Below are 12690 nucleotides of genomic sequence, written 5' to 3'. Positions count from 1 at the left end.
TCTGATGCTTCACTTCAGGTTTCCTTTATACCTTGGACTTTCTTATTGACGGAGAAACACACAAATTGCATCCGAATTTAATACAAAAGGCACAATGCCGACTTAAATACAAGAGCACTGACACTCTAACTTTCTATGATTTGAACCTCTCCTGTGGGACCAGTTTTAGATTCCGATGCCTCACTTCAGGTTTACTATATCCCTTGGACCTTCTTAATGACGATGAAACACAGAAATTGCATCCGAATGGGACACAAAACGCACAATGTCGACTCAAATACAAGAGGACTGACACTCTCACTTTCTATGATTTGAACCTCTCATGTGAGTGCAGTTTTACATTCCGATGCTTCACTTCACGTTTACTGTATTCCTTGGACCTTCTTATTGACGATGAAACACAGAAATTGCAATCCGAATTTAATACAAAAGGCACAATGCCGACTTAAGTAAAAGAGGACTGACACTCTCACTTTCTATGATTTCAACCTCTCCTGTGAGTCGAGTCTTAGATTCCGATACTTCACTTCAGGTTTACTGTATACCTCGGAACTTCATATTGACGATGAAACACAGAAATTGCAACGGAATTAAATTCAAAAGGCACAATGCCAACTTAAGTACAAGAGGACTGACACTCTCACTTTCTATGATTTGAACCTCTCCTAAGAGTCCAGTTTTAGATTCCGATGCTTTACTTCAGGTTTACTGTATCCCTTGGACCTTCTTATCGACGATGAAACACAGAAATTGCATCCGAATTTAATACCAAAGGCACAATGCCGACTTTAGTACAAGAGGACTGACACTCCAACTTTCTATGATTTGAACCCCTCCCGTGAGGCCAGTTTCAGATTCCGATGCTTCACTTCAGGTTTACTGAATACCTTCGACAATCCTATTGACGATGAAACACAGAAATTGCATCCGAATTTTATACAAAAGGCACAATGCCGACTTAAGTACAAGACGACTGACACTCTCACTTTCTGTGATTTATACCCCTCCTGTGAGTCCAGTTTTAGATTCCGATGCTTCACTTCAGGTTTACCGTATCCCTTGTACCTTCTTATTGACGATGAAACAAAAAAATTGCATCCGAATTTAATACAAAAGGCACAATACCGACTTAAGTACAAGAGGAATGACACTCTAACTTTCTGTGATTTGAACCTCTCCTGTGAGTCCAGTTTTAGATTCCGAAGCTTCTCTTCAGATTTCCTTTATACCTTGGACCTTCTTATTGACGATGAAACACAGAAATTGCATCCGAATTTAATACAAAAGGTAGAATGCCGACTTAAGTACAAGAGGACTGACACTCCAACTTTCTATGATTTGAACCTCTCCTGTCAGTCCAGTTTTTTTTCCGATGCTTCACTTCAGGTTTACTGTATACCTTCGACCTTCTTATTGACAATGAAACACAGAAATTGCATCCAAATTTAATACAAAATGCACAATGCCGACTTAAGTACAAGAGGACTGACACTCCAACTTTCTATGATTTGAACCTCTCCTGTGAGTCCAGTTTTAGATTTCGATGCTTCACTTCAGGATTACTGTATCCCTTGTACCTTCTTATTGACGATGAAACAAAGAAACTGCATACGAATTTAATACAAAAGGCACAATGCCGACTTAAGTACAAGAGGACTGACACTCTCACTTTCTATGATTTGAACCTCTCCTGTGAGTCCAGTTTTAGATTCCGATGCTTCACTTCAGGTTTACTGTATCCCTTGGACCTTCTTATTGACGATGAAACACAGAAATTGCATCCGAATTTAATACAAAAGGCACAATGCCGACTTAAGTACCAGAGGACCGACACTCTCACTTTCTATGTTTTGAACCTCTCCTGTGAGTCCAGTTTTATATTCCGATGCTTCACTTCAGGTTTACTGTATACCTTCGACCCTCTTATTGACGATGAAACACAGAAATTGCATCCGAATTTAATACAAAAGGCACAATGCCGACTTAAGTACAAGAGGACTGACACTCTCACTTTCTATGCTTTGAACCTCTCCTGTGAGTCTACTTTTAGATTACGATGCTTCACTTCAGGTTTACGGAATACCTTCGACATTCCTATTGACGATGAAACACAGAAATTGCATCCGAATGTAATACAAAAGGCACAATGCCGACTTAAGTACAAGGCTAATGACGCTCTCACTGTCTATGATTTGAACCTCTCCTGTGAGTCCAGTTTTAGATTCCGATGCTTCACTTCAGGTTTACTGTGTACCTTGGACCTTCTTATTGACGATGAAACACAGAAATTACATTGGAATTAAATTCAAAAGGCACAACGCCGACTTGAGTACAGGAGGACTGACACTTTAACTTTCTATGATTTGAACCCCTCCTGTGAGGGCAGTTTTAGATTCCGATGCTTCACTTCATGTTTACTGTATACCTTGGACTGTCTTATTGACGATGAAACACAGAAATTGCATCCGAATTTAATACAAAAGGCACAATGCCGACTTAAGTACAAGAGGACTGACACTCTCACTTTCTATGATTTGAACCTCTCCGGTGAGTCCAGTTTTAGATTCCGATGCTTCACTTCAGGTTTACTGTATCCCTTGGACCTTCTTATTGACGATGAAAGACAGAAATTGCATCCGATTTAATACAAAAGGCACGTTGCCGACTCAAGTACAAGAGGACTGACACTTTAACTTTCTATGCTTTGAACCTCTCCTGTGAGTCCAGTTTTGGATTTCGATGCTTCACTTCAGGAGTACTGTGTCCCTTTTACAATGCCGACTTAAGTCAAGACGAATGACACTCTCACTTTCTATGATTTGAACCTCTCCTGTGAGTCCAGTTTTAGATTCCGATGCTTCACTTAAGGTTTACTGTATCCCTTGGACCGTCTTATTGACGATGAAACACAGAAATTGCATCCGAAATTAATACAAAAGGCACAATGCCGACTTAAGTACAAGAGGACTGACCCTCTCACTTTCTATGATTTGAAGCTCTCCTGTGAGTCCAGTTTTAGATTCCGATGCTTCACTTCAGGTTTACTGAATACCTTCGACATTCCTATTGACGATGAAACACAGAAATTGCATCCGAATTTAATACAAAAGGCACAATGCCGACTTAAGTACAAGACGACTGACACTCTCACTTTCTATGATTTGAACCTCTCCCGTGAGTCCAGTTTCAGATTCCGATGCTTCACTTCAGGTTTACTGAATACCTTCGACATTCCTATTGACGATGAAACACAGAAATTGCCCACGAATTTAATACAAAAGGCACAATGCCGACTTAAGTACAAGACGACTGACACTCTCACTTTCTATGATTTGAACCTCTCCTGTGAGTCCAGTTATAGATTCCAGTGCTTCACTTCAGGTTTACAGTGTCCCTTGGATCGTCTTATTGACGATGAAACACAGAAATTGCATCCGAATTTAATACAAAAGGCACAACGCCGACTTAACTACAAGAGGAATGACACTCTCACTTTCTATGATTTCAACCTCTCCTGTGAGTCCAGTTTTAGATTCCGATGCTTCACTTCAGGTTTACTGTATACCTCGGAACTTCTTATTGACGATGAAACACAGAAATTGCATCGGAATTAAATTCAAAAGGCACAATGCCGACTTGAGTACAAGAGGACTGACACTTTAACTTTCTATGATTTGAACCTCCCCTGTGAGTCCAGTTTTAGAATCTGATGCTTCACTTCAGGTTTCCTTTATACCTTGGACATTCTTATTGATGGAGAAACACACAAATTGCATCCGAATTTAATACAAAAGGCACAATGCCGACTTAAGTGCAAGACGAATGACACTCTCACTTTCTATGATTTCAACCTCTCCTGTGAGTCCAGTTTTAGATTCCGATGCTTCACTTCAGGTTTACTGTATACCTCGGAACTTCTTATTGACGATGAAACACAGAAATTGCATCGGAATTAAATTCAAAAGCACAATGCCGACTTAAGTACAAGAGGACTGACACTTTAACTTTCTATGATTTGAACCTCTCCTGTGAGTCCAGTTTTAGATTTCGATGCTTCACTTCAGGATTACTGTATCCCTTGTACCTTCTTATTGACGATGAAACAAAGAAATTGCATACGAATTTAATACAAAAGGCACAATGCCGACTTAAGTACAAGAGGAATGACACTCTAACTTTCTATGAATTGAACCTCCCCTGTGAGTCCAGTTTTAGAATCTGATGCTTCACTTCAGGTTTCCTTTATACCTTGGACATTCTTATTGACGGAGAAACACACAAATTGCATCCGAATTTAGCACAAAACGCACAATGCCGACTTAAGTACAAGAGGATTGACACTCTAACTTTCTATGATTTGAACCTTTCCTGTGGGACCAGTTTTAGATTCCGATGCCTCACTTCAGGTTTACTATATCCCTTGGATCTTCTTATTGACGATGAAACACAGAAATTGCATCCGAATGTGATACAAAAGGCACAATGCCGACTCAAATACAAGAGGACTGACACTCTCACTTTCTATGATTTGAACCTCTCCTGTGAGTGCAGTTTTACATTCCGATGCTTCACTTCACGTTTACTGTATTCCTTGGACCTTCTTATTGACGATGAAACACAGAAATTGCATCCGAATTTAATACAAAAGGCACAATGCCGACTTAAGTAAAAGAGGACTGACGCTCTCACTTTCTATGATTTCAACCTCTCCTGTGAGTCGAGTCTCAGATTCCGATGCATCACTTCAGGTTTACTGTATACGTCGGAACTTCATATTGACGATGAAACACAGAAATTGCAACGGAATTAAATTCAAAAGGCACAATGCCGACTTAAGTACAAGAGGACTGACACTCTCACTTTCTATGATTTGAACCTCTCCTGTGAGTCCAGTTTTAGATTCCGATGCTTTACTTCAGGTTTACTGTATCCCTTGGACCTTCTTATCGACGATGAAACACAGAAATTGCATCCGAATTTAATACCAAAGGCACAATGCCGACTTTAGTACAAGAGGACTGACACTCCAACTTTCTATGATTTGAACCCCTCCCGTGAGGCCAGTTTCAGATTCCGATGCTTAACTTCAGTTTTACTGAATACCTTCGACATTCCTAATGACGATGAAACACAGAAATTGCATCCGAATTTTATACAAAAGGCACAATGCCGACTTAAGTACAAGACGACTGACACTCTCACTTTCTATGATTTATACCCCTCCTGTGAGTCCAGTTTTAGATTCCGATGCTTCACTTCAGGTTTACCGTATCCCTTGTACCTTCTTATTGACGATGAAACAAAAAAATTGCATCCGAATTTAATACAAAAGGCACAATACCGACTTAAGTACAAGAGGAATGACACTCTAACTTACTGTGATTTGAACCTCTCCTGTGAGTCCAGTTTTAGATTCCGAAGCTTCTCTTCAGATTTCCTTTGTACCTTGGACCTTCTTATTGACGATGAAACACAGAAATTGCATCCGAATTTAATACAAAAGGTACAATGCCGACTTAAGTACAAGAGGACTGACACTCCAACTTTCTATGATTTGAACCTCTCCTGTCAGTCCAGTTTTTTTTCCGATGCTTCACTTCAGGTTTACTGTATACCTTCGACCTTCTTATTGACAATGAAACACAGAAATTGCATCCGAATTTAATACAAAATGCACAATGCCGACTTAAGTACAAGAGGACTGACACTCCAACTTTCTATGATTTGAACCTCTCCTGTGAGTCCAGTTTTAGATTTCGATGCTTCACTTCAGGATTACTGTATCCCTTGTACCTTCTTATTGACGATGAAACAAAGAAACTGCATACGAATTTAATACAAAAGGCACAATGCCGACTTAAGTACAAGAGGACTGACACTCTCACTTTCTATGATTTGAACCTCTCCTGTGAGTCCAGTTTTAGATTCCGATGCTTCACTTCAGGTTTACTGTATCCCTTGGACCTTCTTATTGACGATGAAACACAGAAATTGCATCCGAATTTAATACAAAAGGCACAATGCCGACTTAAGTACCAGAGGACTGACACTCTCACTTTCTATGTTTTGAACCTCTCCTGTGAGTCCAGTTTTATATTCCGATACTTCACTTCAGGTTTACTGTATACCTTCGACCTTCTTATTGACAATGAAACACAGAAATTGCATCCGAATTTATTACAAAATGCACAATGCCGACTTAAGTACAAGAGGACTGACACTCTAACTTTCTATGACTTGAACCTCTCCTGTGAGTCCAGTTTTAGATTCCGATGCTTCACTTCAGGTTTACTGTGTACCTTGGACCTTCTTATTGACGATGAAACACAGAAATTGCATTGGAATTAAATTCAAAAGGCACAATGCCGACTTGAGTACAGGAGGACTGACACTTTAACTTTCTATGATTTGAACCCCTCCTGTGAGCGCAGTTTTAGATTCCGATGCTTCACTTCGTGTTTACTGTATACCTTGGACTGTCTTATTGACGATGAAACACAGAAATTGCATCCGAATTTAATACAAAAGGCACAATGCCGACTTAAGTACCAGAGGACTGACACTCTCACTTTCTATGTTTTGAACCTCTCCTGTGAGTCCAGTTTTATATTCCGATGCTTCACTTCAGGTTTACTGTATACCTTCGACCTTCTTATTGACAATGAAACACAGAAATTGCATCCGAATTTAATACAAAAGGCACAATGCCGACTTAAGTACAAGAGGACTGACACTCTCACTTTCTATGATTTGAACCTCTCCTGTGAGTCCAGTTTTAGATTCCGATGTTTCACTTCAGGTTTACTGTATCCCTTGGACCTTCTTATTGACAATGAAAGACAGAAATTGCATCCGAATTTAATACAAAAGGCACATTGCCGACTCAAGTACAAGAGGACTGACACTTTAACTTTCTATGCTTTGAACCTCTCCTGTGAGTCCAGTTTTGGATTTCGATGCTTCACTTCAGGATTACTGTGTCCCTTGTACAATGCCGACTTAAGTCAAGACGAATGACACTCTCACTTTCTATGATTTGAACCTCTCCTGTGAGACCAGTTTTAGATTCCGATGCTTCACTTAAGGTTTACTGTATTCCTTGGACCGTCTTATTGACGATGAAACACAGAAATTGCATCCGAAATTAATACAAAAGGCACAATGCCGACTTAAGTACAAGAGGACTGACGCTCTCACTTTCTATGATTTGAAGCTCTCCTGTGAGTCCAGTTTTAGATTCCGATGCTTCACTTCAGGTTTACTGAATACCTTCGACATTCCTATTGACGATGAAACACAGAAATTGCATCCGAATTTAATACAAAAGGCACAATGCCGACTTAAGTACAAGACGACTGACACTCTCACTTTCTATGATTTGAACCTCTCCTGTGAGTCCAGTTTTAGATTCCGAAGCTTTACTTCAGGTTTACTGTATCCCTTGGATCGTCTTATTGACGATGAAACACGATTAATACCAAAGGCACAATGCCGACTTTAGTACAAGAGGACTGACACTCCAACTTTCTATGATTTGAACCTCTCCCGTGAGTCCAGTTTCAGATTCCGATGCTTCACTTCAGGTTTACTGTATACCTTCGACATTCCTATTGACGATGAAACACAGAAATTGCCCACGAATTTAATACAAAAGGCACAATGCCGACTTAAGTACAAGACGACTGACACTCTCACTTTCTATGATTTGAACCTCTCCTGTGAGTCCAGTTTTAGATTCCAGTGCTTCACTTCAGGTTTACAGTGTCCCTTGGATCGTCTTATTGACGATGAAACACAGAAATTGCATCCGAATTTAATACAAAAGGCACAACGCCGACTTAACTACAAGAGGACTGACACTCTCACTTTCTATGATTTGAACCTCTCCTGTGAGTCCAGTTTTAGATTCCGATGCTTCACTTCAGGTTTACTGTATACCTCGGAACTTCTTATTGACGATGAAACACAGAAATTGCATCCGAATTTAATACAAAAGGCACAATGCCGACTTAAGTACAAGAGGATTGACACTCTAACTTTCTGTGATTTGAACCTCTCCTGTGGGACCAGTTTTAGATTCCGATGCCTCACTTCAGGTTTACTATATCCCTTGGATCTTCTTATTGACGTTGAAACACAGAAATTGCTTCCGAATGTGATACAAAAGGCACAATGCCGACTCAAATACAAGAGGACTGACACTCTCACTTTCTATGATTTGAATCTCTCCTGTTAGTGCAGTTTTACATTCCGATGCTTCACTTCACGTTTACTGTATTCCTTGGACCTTCTTATTGACGATGAAACACAGAAATTGCATCCGAATTTTATACAAAAGGCACAATGCCGACTTAAGTACAAGACGACTGACACTCTCACTTTCTATGATTTATACCCCTCCTGTGAATCCAGTTCTAGATTCCGATGCTTCACTTCAGGTTTACCGTACCCCTTGTACCTTCTTATTGACGAGGAAACAAAAAAATTGCATCCGAATTTAATACAAAAATCACAATACCGACTTAAGTACAAGAGGAATGACACTCTAACATTCTGTGATTTGAACATCTCCTGTGAGTCCAGTTTTAGATTCTGAAGCTTCTCTTCAGATTTCCTTTATACCTTGGACCTTCTTATTGACGATGAAACACAGAAATTGCATCCGAATTTAATACAAAAGGTACAATGCCGACTTAAGTACAAGAGGACTGACTCTCCAACTTTCTATGATTTGAACCTCTCCTGTCAGTCCAGTTTTTTTTCCGATGCTTCACTTCAGGTTTACTGTATACCTTCGACCTTCTTATTGACAATGAAACACAGAAAATGCATCCGAATTTAATACAAAATGCACAATGCCGACTTAAGTACAAGAGGACTGACACTCCAACTTTCTATGATTTGAACCTCTCCTGTGAGTCCAGTTTTAGATTTCGATGCTTCACTTCAGGATTACTGTATCCCTTGTACCTTCTAATTGACGATGAAACAAAGAAACTGCATACGAATTTAATACAAAAGGCACAATGCCGACTTAAGTACAAGAGGACTGACACTCTCACTTTCTATGATTTGAACCTCTCCTGTGAGTCCAGTTTTAGATTCTGATGCTTCACTTCAGGTTTACTGTATCCCTTGGACCTTCTTATTGACGATGAAACACAGAAATTGCATCCGAATTTAATACAAAAGGCACAATGCCGGCTTAAGTACCAGAGGACTGACACTCTCACTTTCTATGTTTTGAACCTCTCCTGTGAGTCCAATTTTATATTCCGATGCTTCACTTCAGGTTTACTGTATACCTTCGACCTTCTTATTGACAATGAAACACAGAAATTGCATCCGAATTTAATACAAAAGGCACAATGCCGACTTAAGTACAAGAGGACTGACACTCTAACTTTCTATGACTTGAACCCCTCCTGTGAGTCCAGTTTTAGATTCCGATGCTTCACTTCAGGTTTACTGTATACCTTGGACCTTCTTATTGACGATGAAACACAGAAATTGCATCCGAATTTAATACAAAAGGCACAATGCCGACTTAAGTACAAGAGGACTGACACTCTCACTTTCTATGTTTTGAACCTCTCCTGTGAGTATACTTTTAGATTCCGATGCTTCACTTCAGGTTTACGGAATACCTTCGACATTCCTATTGACCATGAAACACAGAAATTGCATCCGAATGTAATACAAAAGGCACAATGCCGACTTAAGTACAAGGCTAATGACACTCTCACTTTCTATGATTTGAACCTCTCCTGTGAGTCCAGTTTTAGATTCCGATGCTTCACTTCAGGTTTACTGTGTACCTTGGACCTTCTTATTGACGATGAAACACAGAAATTGCATTGGAATTAAATTCAAAAGGCACAATGCCGACTTGAGTACAGGAGGACTGACACTTTAACTTTCTATGATTTGAACCCCTCCTGTGAGCGCAGTTTTAGATTCCGATGCTTCACTTCATGTTTACTGTATACCTTGGACTGTCTTATTGACGATGAAACACAGAAATTGCATCCGTATTTAATACAAAAGGCACAATGCCGACTTAAGTACAAGAGGACTGACACTCTCACTTTCTATGATTTGAACCTCTCCTGTGAGTCCAGTTTTAGATTCCGATGCTTCACTTCAGGTTTACTGTATCCCTTGGACCTTCTTATTGACGATGAAAGACAGAAATTGCATCCGAATTTAATACAAAAGGCACATTGCCGACTCAAGTACAAGAGGACTGACACTTTAACTTTCTATGCTTTGAACCTCCCCTGTGAGTCCAGTTTTGGATTTCGATGCTTCACTTCAGGATTACTGTGTCCCTTGTACAATGCCGACTTAAGTCAAGACGAATGACACTCTCACTTTCTATGATGTGAACCTCTCCTGTGGGTCCAGTTTTAGATTCCGATGCTTCACTTAAGGTTTACTGTATCCCTTGGACCGTCTTATTGACGATGAAACACAGAAATTGCATCCGAAATTAATACAAAAGGCACAATTCCGACTTAAGTACAAGAGGACTGACGCTCTCACTTTCTATGATTTGAAGCTCTCCTGTGAGTCCAGTTTTAGATCCCGATGCTTCACTTCAGGTTTACTGAATACCTTCGACATTCCTATTGACGATGAAACTCAGAAATTGCATCCGAATTTAATACAAAAGGCACAATGCCGACTTAAGTACAAGACGACTGACACTCTCACTTACTATGATTTGAACCTCTCCTGTGAGTCCAGTTTTAGATTCCGATGCTTTACTTCAGGTTTACTGTATCCCTTGGATCGTCTTATTGACGATGAAACACGATTAATACCAAAGGCACAATGCCGAGTTTAGTACAAGCGGACTGACACTCCAACTTTCTATGATTTGAACCTCTCCCGTGAGTCCAGTTTCAGATTCCGATGCTTCACTTCAGGTTTACTGAATACCTTCGACATTTCTATTGACGATGAAACACAGAAATTGCCCACGAATTTAATACAAAAGGCACAATGCCGACTTAAGTACAAGACGACTGACACTCTCACTTTCTATGATTTGAACCTCTCCTGTGAGTCCAGTTTTAGATTCCAGTGCTTCACTTCAGGTTTACAGTGTCCCTTGGATCGTCTTATTGACGATGAAACACAGAAATTGCATCCGAATTTAATACAAAAGGCACAACGCCGACTTAACTACAAGAGGACTGACACTCTCCTTTCCTATGATTTGAACCTCTCCTGTGAGTCCAGTTTTAGATTCCGATGCTTCACTTCAGGATTACTGTATACCTCGGAACTTCTTATTGACGATGAAACACAGAAATTGCATCGGAATTAAATTCAAAAGGCACAATGCCGACTTGAGTACAAGAGGACTGACACTTTAACTTTCTATGATTTGAACCTCTCCTGTGAGTCCAGTTTTAGATTCCGATGCTTCACTTCAGGTTTACCGTATCCCTTGGACCTTCTTGTTGACGATGAAATACAGAAATTGCATCCGAATTTAATACAAAAGGCACAATGCCGACTTAAGTACAAGAGGACTGACACTTTAACATTCTATGAATTGAACCTCCCCTGTGAGTCCAGTTTTAGAATCTGATGCTTCACTTCAGGTTTCCTTTATACCTTGGACTTTCTTATTGACGGAGAAACACACAAATTTGCATCCGAATTTAATACAAAAGGCACAATGCCGACTTAAGTACAAGAGGACTGACACTCTCACTTTCTATGATTTCAACCTCTCCCTTGAGTCGAGTCTTAGATTCCGATGCTTCACTTCAGGTTTATTGTATACCTCGGAACTTCATATTGACGATGAAACACAGAAATTGCATCCGAATTAAATTCAAAAGGCACAATGCCGACTTAAGTACAAGAGGACTGACACTCTCACTTTCTATGATTTGAACCACTCTTATGAGTCCAGTTTTAGATTCCGATGCTTTACTTCAGGTTTACTGTATCCCTTGGACCTTCTTATTGACGATGAAACACAGAAATTGCATCCGAATTTAATACCAAAGGCACAATGCCGTTTTTAGTACAAGAGGACTGACACTCCAACTTTCTATGATTTGAACCCCTCCCGTGAGTCCAGTTTCAGATTCCGTTGCTTCACTTCAGGTTTACTGAATACCTTCGACATTCCTATTGACGATGAAACACAGAAATTGCATCCGAATTTAATACAAAATGCACAATGCCGACTTAAGTACAAGACGACTGACACTCTCACTCTCTTTGATTTATACCCCTCCTGTGAGTCCAGTTTTAGATTCCGATGCTTCACTTCAGGTTTACCGTATCCCTTGTACCTTCTTATTGACGCTGAAACAAAAAAATTGCATCCGAATTTAATACAAAAGGCACAATACCGACTTAAGTACAAGAGGAATGTAACTCTAACTTTCTATGATTTGAACCTCTCCTGTGAGTCCAGTTTTAGATTCCGATGCTTCACTTCAGATTTCCTTTATACCTTGGACCTTCTTATTGACGATGAATCACAGAAATTGCATCCGAATTTAATACAAAAGGTACAATGCCGACATAATTACAAGAGGACTGACACTCCAACTTTCTATGATTTGAACCTCTCCTGTCAGTCCAGTTTTATATTCCGATGCTTCACTTCAGGTTTACTGTATACCTTCGACCTTCTTATTCACAATGATACACAGAAAT

Source organism: Schistocerca americana, chromosome 3 (assembly GCF_021461395.2).
Source record: "Schistocerca americana isolate TAMUIC-IGC-003095 chromosome 3, iqSchAmer2.1, whole genome shotgun sequence".
NCBI lineage: Eukaryota > Metazoa > Arthropoda > Insecta > Orthoptera > Acrididae > Schistocerca > Schistocerca americana.
This window is presented reverse-complemented; position numbering follows the sequence as displayed.